Below are 14,984 nucleotides of genomic sequence, written 5' to 3' on the forward strand. Positions count from 1 at the left end.
GAGTTTTTGTCTTTTCCAGATATATGCCCAGGAATAGGATGGCTGGATCATATGGTAACTCTAGTTTTAGTTTTTTAGGGAACCTCCATACTGTTTTCCATAGTGATTGTACCAATTTACATTCCCAACAACAGTATAGGACAGTTACCTTTTTTCCACACTGTCTCCAGCATTTATTATTTGTATACTCTTTGATGATGGCCATTTACAGTTGATTTTTTTTTTTTTGCGGTACGCGGGCCTCTCACTGTTGTGGCCTCTCCCATTGTGGAGCACAGGCTCCGGACACGCAGGCTCAACGGCCATGGCTCACGGGCCCAGCCGCTCCGCGGCATGTGGGATCTTCCCGGACCGGGGCACGAACCTGTGTCCCCTGCATCGGCAGGCGGACTCTCAACCACTGCGCCACCAGGGAAGCCCAACGGTTGATTTTTAATGTTTATTTAATATCCAGTAATGTTAAATTCTACTAATTTGTTTGTTGGTAATTTTGGATTTTCCGTATGTACACAATGATAGCATTTGTGAATGGCACTTTTATTTCTTCCTTTTCAATCCAAACTAAAGGCTCCCAAGATGTCTGTCATTCCAGTTACTTGCTATTATGCCTTTGTACTTGTATACAAATGTAGTTAATTTTTAAATAGGTTTTATGGAGTGATGACACATAATGCAGAAAAAATATATAAATCATAATTATACAAGTTGGTGAATAGCCACAAAGAAAACACAGCCATGTAACTACCACCCAGATCTAGAAATAAACCATTAGCAGCAAAGTCCTTAACCTAAGCTTTTTCCCCGGAGTAACAAGTATCCTGTTTTCTAACACAGTAGCTTGCTTTTACCTTTTTTAAACTTTATATGTATATGCACGCTTACAGTACTTAATCTTTTGCATCGGTGTCTTTCTCAGTAAGTATCCATGGTACTGTGTATAGCTATTCATTTGCATTGCTGTGCATTATTCCATTGTAATCTACCACGCTGATGACATTTTGGTAATTTCAAGTTGGCGAGTAATAAGAATGATGTTGTTATGAGCATTCTCATACATGCACATATGTACATGTTTCTATTCAATAATACCTACGAATGGAAATTCTAGGTCAGTAGAACAAAGAGGAAGGCACACAAGATTTTAGTAAGTACACTAAAAGTATTATAAAATAATGACTAAGATCACAACAGACAGAATTGTCATGCACATGTGTCTCTGGCCATATGTAATCTGTTATCTACAATGCCTTGGAGAAGCTGTGCAGCAGTCATGGCCATGGAGGTTAAGTAACCTGCCTAACAACTACATTCATTTAATAAATATTTACAGATTTCCTATTAAGTTCCTGGCATTGTTTTAGACTGGGGATTCAGTGGTAACCAAAATGCAGTCTGTTGCTTAAAGTTGCCTTCAGCCCAGCACAGATTTTTCTTTCTCTAAGGGGCCTTTGTAGCTTCCCCAATAAGAAATACTAGCCAATCTACTCTGTGTGATTACAGTCAGATACTCTCTAACCTATTTATCACACTGTCTCTAGGTATAATAACAAGTTGCCTTTACAAAGTTACTAATGATTTAAAATGGGTCAGTGGTGTTACATACAGAAATGAAATCATAATACCAGGGTTAGTTCTTAGGGAAATTGAATATAGCAAAGGAAAAATGTGAGAGAAAGAAAGAAAAAAAGGGAATATAAGAAAGGAAAATGAGACAGAATAGTAAGCCCATGTTATTTTTTAAAATTATTTTTTTAATATTTATTAGACCTCTATTTAAAATGATGGGGAATGAACTATAGTCTCTTTGCCTGTTTTTTTTTTTGCGGTACGCGGTCCTCTCACTGCTGTGGCCTCTCCCATTGCGGAGCACAGGCTCCGGACGCACAGGCTCAGTGGCCATGGCTCACGGGCCCAGCCACTGCACGGCATGTGGGATCTTCCTGGTCCGGGCCACGAACTCTCAACCACTGCGCCACCAGGGAAGCCCTGAATAAATTTTTTGAAGAAGTCTGTGCCTGTTGTAGCAAATTCGGTCAGTGCTGAGGTATACAAGGGAGGCCTTCCTCTCTAATTTCAGTTTGCATACACCATTAGACTCTTCTGTGTGTGTGTGTGTGGAAATGCATGTACATACATATATGCCTATGTAACATATGCACAGTAACTATACAGACATCATTTAAAAGTTAAAGTTAGAGCATATGCTAATGTTACTCTGAAATATATTTAACTCAATGTGCATATCTTTCCAAGTGAGTACATATAGAATTACCTAATTCAGTTTTTTGAATATTTTATTTAATGTTTTAATATTAATTTTATATTTGATCATCTTTTTTGGGGGGTATAATAGCAGATATATTTTATACATATATACTTTACATTATAGCACAAGCATTCATCTTCATTACTGAACAGTTTCATTATGTACAAGAGGTCAGCAAAGAAATTTATCATAACTTATTTAATCTCGTGTTATTAGACATTTTGGTTCTTTCCAGTTTCTTGTTTTTTTTTATTCAAACAGAAAGTCACAAAAATTATAATCATCCTCATCAGTTCACTCAGTCCATGTAATTTTTTTTCATCTTGATCTTTTGTTAGCGCTTTTATGAATTCATCAGTTTTCCATTAGAGTTCTGAAAATGCTTATTCATTCAGTTCAGCAGTATAGTCAGCTACCAGAAACCTGTGCTTGTCAGTCTTTTCCATGAATTCCTTGAAAATGAAACCCTTTTATAGGAACATATTTGCAAAAGCATCAGAGTACACCCAGAACTGTCTGTAAATGACAAAAGACTTAAAAATGACCATGGTTAAAGATTCGATGAAAGTTCATAATAATGCAATTGACAAGGAAATTTAGTTATTTCTGAGATATACATTTTAAAGTAATAACTAGAATTATGACTTACAACATTATATCAGAAAATGTAAGATTTTTAGAAATTTCATGTAATGTCTGAAATATTTATATTAACGTATTTCCATACAAATAACCCAAAGAAAGTTTAGTATTAGTTGTTTTTTTGTTTGTTTGTTTATACAGCAGGTTCTTATTAGTCATCAATTTTATACACATCAGTGTATACATGTCAATCCCAATCGCCCAATTCATCCCACCACCAACCCCACACCCCCGCGTCTTTCCCCCCCGGTGTCCATACGTTTGTTCTCTACATCTGTGTCTCAACTTCCGCCCTGCAAACCGGTTCATCTGTACCATTTTTCTAGGTTCCACATACATGCGTTAATATACGATCTTTGTTTTTCTCTTTCTGACTTACTTCACTCTGTATGACGGTCTCTACATCCATCCACATCTCAACAAATGACCCAGTTTCGTTCCTTTTTATGGCTGAGTAATATTCCATTGTATATATGTACCACATCTTCTTTATCCATTCGTCTGTCGATGGGCATTTAGGTTGCTTCCATGACCTGGCTATTGTAAATAGTGCTGCGGTGAACATTGGGGTGCATGTGTCTTTTTGAATTATGGTTTTCTCTGGGTATATGTCCAGTAGTGAGATTGCTGGGTCATATGGTAATTCTATTTTTAGTTCTTTAAGGAACCTCCATACTGTTCTCTATAGTGGCTGTATCAATTTACATTCCCACCAACAGTGCAAGAGGGTTCCCTCTTCTCTGCACCCTCTCCAGCATTTGTTGTTTGTAGATTTTCTGATGATGCCCATTCTGACTGGTGTGGGGTGGTACTCATTGTAGTTTTGATGTGCATTTCTCTAATAATTAGTGATGTTGAGCAGCTTTTCATGTGCTTCTTTGCCATCTGTATGTCTTCTGTGGAGAATTGTCTATTTAGGTCTTCTGCCCATTTTTAGATTGGGTTGTTGGTTTTTTTTAATATTGAGCTGCATGAGCTGTTCATATATTTTGGAGATTAATCCTTTGTCAGTTGCTTCGTTTGCAAATATTTTCTCCCATTCTGAGCATTGTCTTTTGGTCTTGTTTATGGTTTCCTTTGCTGTGCTAAAGCTTTTAAGTTTCATTAGGTCCCATTTGTTTATTTTTGTTTTTATTTCCATTGCTCTAGGAGGTGGATCAAAAAAGATCTTGCTGCGATTTATGTCAAAGAGTGTTCTTCCTGTGTTTACCTCTAAGAGTTTTATAGTGTCCAGCCTTACATTTAGGTCTCTAATCCATTTTGAGTTTATTTTTGTGTATGGTGTTAGGGGGTGTTCTAATTTCATTCTTTTACATGTAGCTGTCCAGTTTTCCCAGCACCACTTATTGAAGAGGCTGTTTTTTCTCCATTGTATATCTTTGCCTCCTTTGTCATAGATTAGTTGACTATAGGTGCATGGGTTTATCTCTGAAGCCCATGTTATTTTGAAAAAATATTTTAAAAGGTGATATTTGAAAATATCAAGAATATACTATTAATCACCCGTGTCACCAGCTGTAATATGAGAAAAATATTCCCATGATGATGAACAGATGTCAAAGAGAGAGTATAGGAAGATTGTGTGTACTCAGTTTAGAACTCTACTATTTGAATATCATGAGTTTGGAAATTTTAATGTAATATTACAAATTGTTTATACTTCTGGTTTAAAATTCCTGATTTTCAGAGAGAGGAAAAAAAAACCCTGTTGAGGTCTCTGAAAAATACAGGAGTCTGACTAACTTTTAAATCTCATGTAACATTTAGATAAAGTATAATTCTTAAAATCCAAGTTTATAAATACATAGATTTCATGCTTAAGACAAAGGAATTCAACAGAATATGTTTAGGGTCTAACCAAAATTTAGAATAAATTCAATATCAGATTTGGACAGCCCAGAAAGAGCATGGGATGTATCATCAGAAGTCTTTAGGTTGGATTTTTGTTCTAACACTACCAACTTGTGAAATCACTTTAAGAAACTTGAGCTGCCTAAGTGTGCAATGTGTTGTCTCTAAAATAGGCGTACTACCTCAAAAGGTTGTCATTTTAAAAAATTGATTCAACACCTGTTGTCCTGATTCACAGGATGGAGGTGGTAATAATATCATACTCATTTAGCAAATAAAAGCTACTGATGAGCTCCTAAAGCTCAGGACCCCTCAGTCCCTACCTCCAGTAACTTAAATGGAAATTCCGAAGGTGAGACTTCCTTCATTTGAGGAGGAAAGAACTGCAGCAAAGCACAGATTCAAAACTACCCTTACCATCCCCTCAGGCTCTTGGGATTTTCTATGCCAGTCGTAGCCCACCTGTTTATGTGGGCTGTGGAAAATGTCACTGTGATATATCATAAATGTTGCTGAATTCCCACTTCTATTCTCTATTAATTGTTCAAAACTTCTACGAGGTTTGATTTTGTTGATTGCATGAGTTCTTGTGTGAGAACCTTGTAGAATATATTCCTAAAAAATGCAATTCACTTTTATATACTACTGGTAGAAATGCAAATTTGTGCAGTATTTATGAAAAGCAATAGTCAATATACATAAAAATTTATATGCACGTTTTCTTTGACTCTAAAATTCTAGTTCTAGAAATTTATCCTACAGATAAACTTTCATATGTACACAAAGATGTATGTTCAAAATGTTTTTGCAGCATTTCTATAATAGCAAGCGAATAAAAGATACATGTCTGTTTTCAGAGGACTGGCTGAATTGATTTTGGTAATCCTTAGAGTAGAATATCCTGTCATCTTTAAAAAGCATGAAGTGGAGCCTTATGTAAGGGCAAGGAAAAGAGGTAATGAGGTAATATTTTAAAATACATTGTAGAACAGCATACGTGGTCTATATTTAGGTAAGTATCTACATATCCATATATTTGTTTATATGTGCAGTAGATAACATCCATTATCAATAACTCTACTTGGGGTTAGGATTATGTGGGAGATTGTCACTTTCTATTTCATATGCTTAGATATTGCTTGAATGTTTAATAAAAAGGTCATGCAGCTTCTGTAGTGTTAGAAAGAAGCCTCTCCTTTTGGGAAGAAAATATTCTTTAAGGATCATTGTTTCAATTTGTCATGGCCATTTAGAAACATATCTTCTTTAACAACCTCACATAAATCAGGAACAATGACAGATATTCTCCTCGGTCCAGATCATCAGCTAAGATTTATTCACAAGATTCATTCCTTCCATTTTGGCTTCTTCCCAGTCAACTCTCATTGACTTCTTGGATCTCCCTGAAGCGCTGTGACACCATCGTGGCTCGTGTGCTCTCAGCTCCGCCATACCCTACTTCCTGTTCTTTCTTACCCACTAAATCTTTTTTTTTTAACTTTTTATTCTGTATTGGAGTATAGTTGATTAACAATGTTGTGTTAGTTTCAGGTGTACAACAAAGTGATTCAGTTATACATATGCACGTATCTATTCTTTTTCAAATTCTTTTCCCAGTTAGGTTGTTACAGAATATTGAGCAGAGTTCCCTGTGCTATACAGTAGGTCCTTGTTGGTTATCCATTTTAAATACAGCACTGTGTACATGTCAATCCGGAACTCCCTAACTATCCCTCCCCCCGCACCCTTCCCCCCTGGTAACCATAAATTCATTCTCTAGAGATTATCATACTGAGTGAAGTAAGTCAGACAGAGAAAGAGGAATACCGTATGATGTCGCTTATATGCGGAATCTAAAAAAAGATGATGTAAATGAACTTATTTACAAAACAGAAGCAGACTCTCAGACTTAGACAGTGATCTTACCCAGTAAGTCTTACTTCATTTCACCGACTGTTCTTACCTAACTGGCTTGATTCAAGAGCTCACGTGCATTCCAGCCCACACCTTTCTACTTCTTTTCGGGCCCAATAGTGATCCAAACAACACTGAATATAAATATGTCAAATATATAAGGTACCACCCCTGTAGCACAGACGTGTAATTCTTACCAAATATTCATGTTTTCACTTATATTTCCTGTGGGCAGAGCCACACCCAACTGGAGCTGGGCAATGGGCTGGGAGCAGAAATGGTTATTTGTTGGCTAAGACAGTGAAAAGTTCATGTGGGACCCTCAGTATTCTCATGTTCTGCTAGGATGATCTGGGACAGGAAGATGGAAGTGGACTGCTTCCCCTTCTCTTCCAGTGTCCAAATATCATGCAGGTGCTTCTCATTGACGAAGTCTAATTGAAACCCTGTTCACAAGAGTGTGAGAAATACAGTTTCCAAGATTCTACCCTTGGGATATACGAGAGAGCTTTAAGGGACATAGTGTGTGCACCAACAAAAAGTATTGCCCATGAGCGATATATTTTCTTAGAAACGCAAGAAGGGATTTAAGTTTATTCCTATAATAACAGCACTCTCCTGCATTTGCATGCCAGACTTCCCTGAGAGGGGGAAGAATAGCATGATGTTACAGCAAGTGAGCCAAGAACTCACACTGGAGAACGTTTACTCATAAGATCATTGCTGAAACAGAAAAATAAAATGTCAAGAATTGAACTGGAGAATCTGGAGACATGTCTGCAAGTTTTCTACCCCAGCTTCATAGCAACATGAAAAGCATCATGTCCTTGATATATACTAATCAAATGAAATAAAAGGTAATAATCATACCTTAAAGATGAAAGTGCAAGCTCTGTTTAATCATCCCTAGAAGAATATTTCATGTCTTGGAAATGAGATCTTTGGAGATTCTGTCAAAATGTGTGGCTTCCGATTAATCTTAGTTTCTTGACTAAACTAACACTGGAATTGCTTCCTTCTGCATACTTCAGAGCAATTTTTCACTGTATCGTGTAAGCGTTCATGTCTTCTTAGCCACTACCCTTGGTGTTAGCCATTTCACTAATAATAGAATGGGTTCTTCACTTATAGGATGATAGGAATTTAATCAGTCATTTTCAGGTCCACATTGCACTCCTTCAGGCTTCTGAGAGGCAGTATAGGATAAAGCTTTCTTTCTTTTTTTTTCCCCTTTCAAATGGATATTAAGGAACTTAAATATTTTTATGTTTATATTAGCCATGTTTTGAGTATGGCCCTTCCTTATGTTGACTTAAATAGTTCTTTTCAGGTTCATGTTACCATTAATCTGGAGGTAGTAAGGAACAGAGATTAAGCATAAAGAGGATGGCATCAGACTGTTTGGGTTTGAATCTGGCTTAACCACTACTAGCTATGTGACCTTGGGCAAGTTCCTTAATCTTACTTTGCCTCAGTTTCTTCACCTGTTAAGTGGGGATAATAATAGTACCTATTTTATAGGATTCCTATCTTATAGCATTGCTGTGGCAGTTAAATGAAATACCATATGTATAGTACTGAGAACAGTGCCAAGCACCTAGTAAGAGCGCCATAGTGTTAGCAATCATTATTATTTAATGACATATTTCCCCTACAGGCCTATTCAAAACTGATGTAACCTCTCTTTGAAGCTTCCTTATTCCATACAATGACAGTGGCTCTAAGAATCTCTGTGTGCATCATGGTGTGAGATTTGTGTGCCTGGTGGATTGAATCACACATTGATTGCAGAAGACACGGTTTTATCTAAAAAAGAAGTAAAGAAAACAATCCCATTTACAACAGCATTGAAAAAAATAAAATACTTAGGAATAAATTTAACCAAAGGGATGAAAGATCTCTATACTGAAAACTATAAGACATTGATGCAAGAAATTAAGAAGATGCAAATAAATGGAAAGGTATCCCACATTCATGGATTGAAAAAAATAATATTGTTAAAATGTCCATAAAACCCCAAACCATCTGTAGAGTCAATGCAGTCTCTATCAAGAGTCCATTGGGAGCTGGAGGAATCAAGCTCCCTGACTTCAGACTATACTACAAAGCTACAGTAATCAAGACAGTATGGTACTGGCACAAAAACAGAAAGATAGATCAGTGGAACAGGAGAGAAAGCCCAGAGATAAACCCACACACATATGGTCACCTTATCTTTGATAAAGGAGGCAGGAATGTACAGTGGAGAAAGGATGGCCTCTTCAATAAGTGGTGCTGGGAAAACTGGACAGGTACATGTAAAAGTATGAGATTAGATCACTCCCTAACACCATACACAAAAATAAGCTCAAAATGGATTAAAGACCTAAATGTAAGGCCAGAAACTATCAAACTCTTAGAGGAACACCTAGGCAGAACACTCTGTGACAGAAATCACAGCAAGATCCTTTTTGACCCACCTCCTAGAGTAATGGAAATAAAAACAAAAAAAAACAAATGGGACCTAATGAAACTTCAAAGCTTTTGCACAGCAAAGGAAACCATAAACAAGATGAAAAGACAACCCTCAGAATGGGAGAAAATATTTGCAAATGAAACAACTGACAAAGGATTAATCTCCACAATTCATAAGCAGCTCGTGCAGCTCAATAACAAACGAACAACCCAATCCAAAAATGGGCAGAAGACCTAAATAGACATTTCTCCAAAGAAGATATACAGAATGCCAACAAACACATGAAAGAATGCTCAACATCACTGATCATTAGAGAAATGCAAATCAAAACTACAATGAGATATCCTCTCACACCAGTCAGAATGGGCATCATCAGAAAATCTACAAACAACAAATGCTGGAGAGGGTGTGGAGAAAAGGGAACACTCTTGCACTGCCGGTGGGAATGTGAATTGGTACAGACACTGTGGAGAACAGTATGGAGGTTCCTTAAAAAACTACAAATAGAACTACCGTATGACCCAGCAATCCCACTACTGGGCATATACCCTGAGAAAACCATAATTCAAAAAGAGTCACGTACCAAAATGTTCATTGCAGCTCTGTTTACAATAGCCCAGAGATGGAAACAACCTAAGTGTCCACCATCGGATGAATGGATAAAGAAGATGTGGCACATGTATACGATGGAGTATTACTCAGCCATTAAAAGAAACGAAATTGAGCTATTTGTAATGAGGTGGATAGACCCAGAGTCTGTCATACAGAGTGAAGTAAGTCAGAAGGAGAAAGCCAAATACCGTATGCTAACACATATCTATGGAATTTAAGAAAAAAAAATGTCATGAAGAGCCTAGGGGTAAGACAGGAATAAAGACACAGGCCTACTAGAGAACGGACTTGAGGATATGGGGAGGGGGAAGGGTGAGCTGTGACAAAGCGAGAGAGAGGCATGGACATATATACACTACCAAAGGTAAGGTAGATAGCTAGTGGGAAGCAGCCGCATAGCACAGGGAGATCAGCTCGGTGGTTTGTGACCGCCTGGAGGGGTGGGATAGGGAGGGTGGGAGGGAGGGAGACGCAAGAGGGAAGACATATGGGAACATATGTATATGTATAGCTGATTCACTTTGTTATAAAGCAGAAACTAACACACCGTTGTAAAGCAATTATACTCTAATAAAGATGTAAAATAATAATAGTAAAGAATAGCATCCTTAGGGGAAAAAGCATTCCCTACCCACAGTGGGAGAGGGAGGGAGTGAGTATTTGCTGAATGATAAATTGTCATGCAAAGTACCAGAATATTCTAAATCCTTGGTAATGCCACTAAGTGCTCTGAATGTACAGAGAAGAGAAAGATTTTAATGGGTCAGGGTAGTCTAGGAAGATTTGACAAATAAGACGTCTCATCTAGGCCTTTCAAAATTGGTAAGATTTAATTAGACTCAGTGAGGAGAAGGGAGCATTCCAGGGGCAGTGGTGGGGAGGAAATGAATGAGCAGAGGCAGAGAGGTGGGATAGTCATAGTACAGTTCACAGTGTGTTTAAGATCAACTGAGTAGTTAAAAAGGGACCAGAAGGGTAGACTACAGAAGTTAGAATTTATCCTTCAGTACCTGTTTATCTGTTGAAGTATTTGGAGCAATTACGTGATGTGACTCCTAACTACTTCTTTGCTCATTTTGCCGGCACAACTTCCCTGCCTCTGAATGTCAGTCAGGATTCCTTAGTTGCAAGCAACAGAGACTAGCTCTTAGCATAATAGAATAACAAGGAAGGTGAACAAGGCTGGACAGGAAAATGGAGGCTGTGTGGAAGCCATGGCCACAGTCACATCACATCCCATAAGTCTCAGGAGGGTAGTATGTGTTCTGTTAAAAACTGGATTCAGAGCTCACACCATCACCACTGCAGCAAACTGGGACGTAGGACCCTGAGTCTTACCATCAGCATCACTGTCTCTATGGCCTGTTCAACAAGGCTGCCACTGCTGCTGCTGCTTCAGCTACTGCTCATCTGCAAAATATAGTCTAAGTAGTGCTTGCTGCTGTGCACCTGTTCCGGATTTGAACTTTGGGATGGGTGTACCTAATTGGTTGAGCAGAGCTCACCTGTCTGTATCTTAGCTGCAGAGAATGCTGGGAAATCATGTATTTAGCGTTTTCAGTGTTTATATTGGGAGATAGGCCCTGATTCCCATTCGTAAGGCAGAAAAGTCTTCAAAAGCAGGAAGTGGGTCAGAGGCGGACAAACAGAAATACTAACTGGACCTCTACCTTGAAAAGCTAATCCACATCTTTTTTTTTTTTTAACTATTAACATACCAACCTCATACTTTCCTCCTCTGAAATCCTAGAGCAATTTGTATTGAAACCACTCCTTAGATGCTTGTCTCATGCAACTTTGAGTTTTCAGAATGCATGTGTTCGTCTCTCTAGCTAGCTTGTAACCAGTGTGAGGGCAGTGACCATGAATTACATTTCTGCGTATCCAAGGGGCTTATCCCTGGGAATTGCTCATAGAGCTTCAGTGATTTTTATTAATCGACTGATAAAAGCAGTGAGTGAGCACTGAGAAATGGAGGGGGCAGACAGATGATGACTTTTTTTTATATATATAAATTTTAATTTATTTTATTTATTTATTTTTGGCTGCATTGGGTCTTCGTTGCTGCGCCCAGGCTTTCTCTAGCTGCGGTGAGCGGGGGCTACTCTTCATTGCAGCGTGCAAGCTTCTCATTGCGGTGGCTTCTGTTGCAGAGCGTGGGCTCTAGGTACGCAGGCTTCAGTAGTTGTGGCACGTGGGCTCAGTAGTTTTGGCGCACGGGCTTAGTTGCTCTGCGGCATGTGGGATCTTCCCGGACCAGGGCTCGAACCCATGTCCCCTGCCTTGGCAGGTGGATTCTCAACCACTGCGCCACCAGGGAAGCCCCAGCTGATGACACTGTAATATTATAATGTGGTAAGCAAGCAGTAATAAAGGTGTGAACTGTGTGTTGGAGTGGAAGGGAGGAGACAGGTGCAAGACAGTCAGACAGTGGAGCGCTGGAGCTGCTAGCACCTGCTTGGGAGAGCCCACACAGCTGCTCAGCCTTCCGAAGCACCTCACCAGCAGCTTGGGATAGGCCATGGTGGGAATATCTATACCACTACAAATAGGGGCTTTTTTTTTCTTTTCCAGGGAGCCAGTTGGTAAGCATTTACCAGTATACCATTGTACGAAGGAAAAACAAGGATTCTCTGTAGTTTCTTTCATTTTGAACCTAATATGCAGCAATTTAAACCCTTTTGCACATAGGTTATCCATGTTTTTAATGTAAGTTTTCCTGATGTGAATATCTAAATATGAATAATTTTGTTTACCTGTAGGGAAACAATGAGAATATATGAGAGGGTGGATGGTTTATATATTCATGTGTTTGATAAGACCTTTTAGTTTCATTTTTAAGATTCTGATAGCATATCTTAAAATGATAATCAGATGACAATTTAATGAAGTGTGATTTGATTTTAGGAGGTTAGTTAGGTAATAACGATGTAGGAAATAAAACAGGTTAACAACCAGAAGCAAGTTCCCAACTCAGTCTTCGTCACTCCCAGTCCACCAGGCAGCTTCCGTGGTTAAAGTGGGTATTCTCACCGCAGAAGGGAGAAACAATGAGGCATTTAATCCTGTGGGCAAAGGACAGCCATGGCACTGCACCCTCAAATGAACACTGGTGTAAGACAATGGAAAACAACTCCCTTCAAGCAGAAAATAATACATGCATGTGCATTTGAACTGCACGATTCTATTACAGCTGCATAACCTTTTTGTTCAAATGTTAATGAAATGCTTTTCAGCATGCTTTAATAGTCAGGATCGGCTCAATGAAAGCTTCACAGCTAAATGTCACATCCAGGTGTGTTATTCTCCCAGGGTTGTGTGGACCCTGCTGCCATGTGTCCGTCAAAGGGAAGAATGCAGAGGGGTCTCCAAATGATGCCTTTGGCCAGTGTTAAGGGGCAGAATGACACTGTTTCCCTTTGTGAAATGAAGGAGACATTTGCACTTAAAAGTCTTTAAGAAGAAGAAATATTCAGAGCAATTGCTGTAAAACCTTAAAATTAAATGTGCGGTTTTTCTCTGTTGTGCTGCATCTGGTTTCTGTAGAATGAATCTTCTTGATGCCAGTTTCAAGGTTGCTGTTCTCTGTGCTTTTCAACCAAGGTCAAGTGAGAGGCAGCTCAGAGGCCTTGAGATTGTCACTGACAAGGAAAATAGAAGCTTTATAGCTGGAGCACTAATTAATCACTTCTAGAAAAATCGCAAAATATATATATATACAAATAGAATTTTGCATGTCAACAGCTAATAGAAAATTTACTTTGTGATCTTATGCATGTAATTATATGTGTGTAAACATACTTTAAGGCATGTTAAAATGTATACTCTGGGGGCTTCCCTGGTGGCGCAGTGCTTGAGAGTCCGCCTGCCGATGCAGGGGACACGAGTTGGTGCCCCGGTCCGGGAGGATCCCACATGCCGCGGTGCGGCTGGGCCCGTGAGCCATGGCCGCTGGGCCTGCGCGTCCGGAGCCTGTGCTCCACAACGGGAGAGGCCACATCAGTAAGAGGCCCGCGTACCGCAAAAAAAAAAAAAAAAAAGTATACTCTGTAGCTAGATAAGTTTAGGGGAAAACTATAGTCTATATTATAATAGCTTTCCAAATTACTGTGTAGTCAAGGTTGCCCTTCAAGAAGCCCAAAGTTTCAGAGTTAACTGTGTCAGTTAAAATCTGACTCTGTATTGCCACTTACGTTTCACTGGATTCTAATATCTCATAAGTAACTTGAGACGAAGAATGCTGTTGAGAGCATGTTTATCTTTGTTTACAAAATGTGACAACACCAGAAGAATTCACATATGAAGCATTTATCAAAATAAGTATTTAAATTCAAAACTTGCACATGAAAATTTATTTGTTTCAAAGTCGTAGTTTACTCATTCTGACCGGTCTTTAGCAAACCTTTAATGATCACTTATTACATGCCAAGTGTTGTGAAATAACTTTATTACAGACAAAAAATATATTTCACATATTCTTTTGAAATATATAACATAGTGAACAGCTTGTTCAGAGTAGGCTCACAGTTAACACTTCTTTGTTAATTGCTAGCTTGAAAGTTCTGTTGGCTTTTCTTTCTTTTTTTTTTTTTTTTTTTTTTTTTTTGCGGTACGCGGGCCTCTCTGCTGTGGCCTCTCCCGTTGCGGAGCACAGGCTCCGGACACGCAGGCTCAGCGGCCATAGCTCACGGGCCCAGCTGCTCCGCGGCATGTGGGATCTTCCCAGACCAGGGCACAAACCCGTACCCCCTGCATCGGCAGGCGGACTCTCAACCACTGTGCCACCAGGGAAGCCCGGCTTTTCTTTTACCTTAAAAATGTTTACCTTAAATGGAAATTTAGAAATTGTTTTCAGGAAGAAATTGTATTTTATTTTAATACAAATGAGTAGCGTCATGCTCCTATAAGAAAGCAGAGTCTTGTAATTTAAAAAGATAATGTGAGTAGAGTAATATTTCATTCTTTCAGAATGTTACAAAATCAAATATTATATATAATTCACTCCTTCATTACACAAACAATTAAACATTTAACACTTAAACACTGAAAACTTACCGTGAACCAGGAATTGTATAAGGCTCTAAAGATACAGCTGTGATCAAAATGTCAACCATTTCTGCCCTCATGGAATTTTGGTTCTAGTAAGGGAGCTCAATCGCTTTTCTGACAGAAGTTAAAACCACCTTCTGTGGAAGGATTCAGGAAGGCCACTCAACCTAGAATGGGGGTTCAGTCAGGGTTCCC

Source organism: Phocoena phocoena, chromosome X (assembly GCF_963924675.1).
Source record: "Phocoena phocoena chromosome X, mPhoPho1.1, whole genome shotgun sequence".
NCBI lineage: Eukaryota > Metazoa > Chordata > Mammalia > Artiodactyla > Phocoenidae > Phocoena > Phocoena phocoena.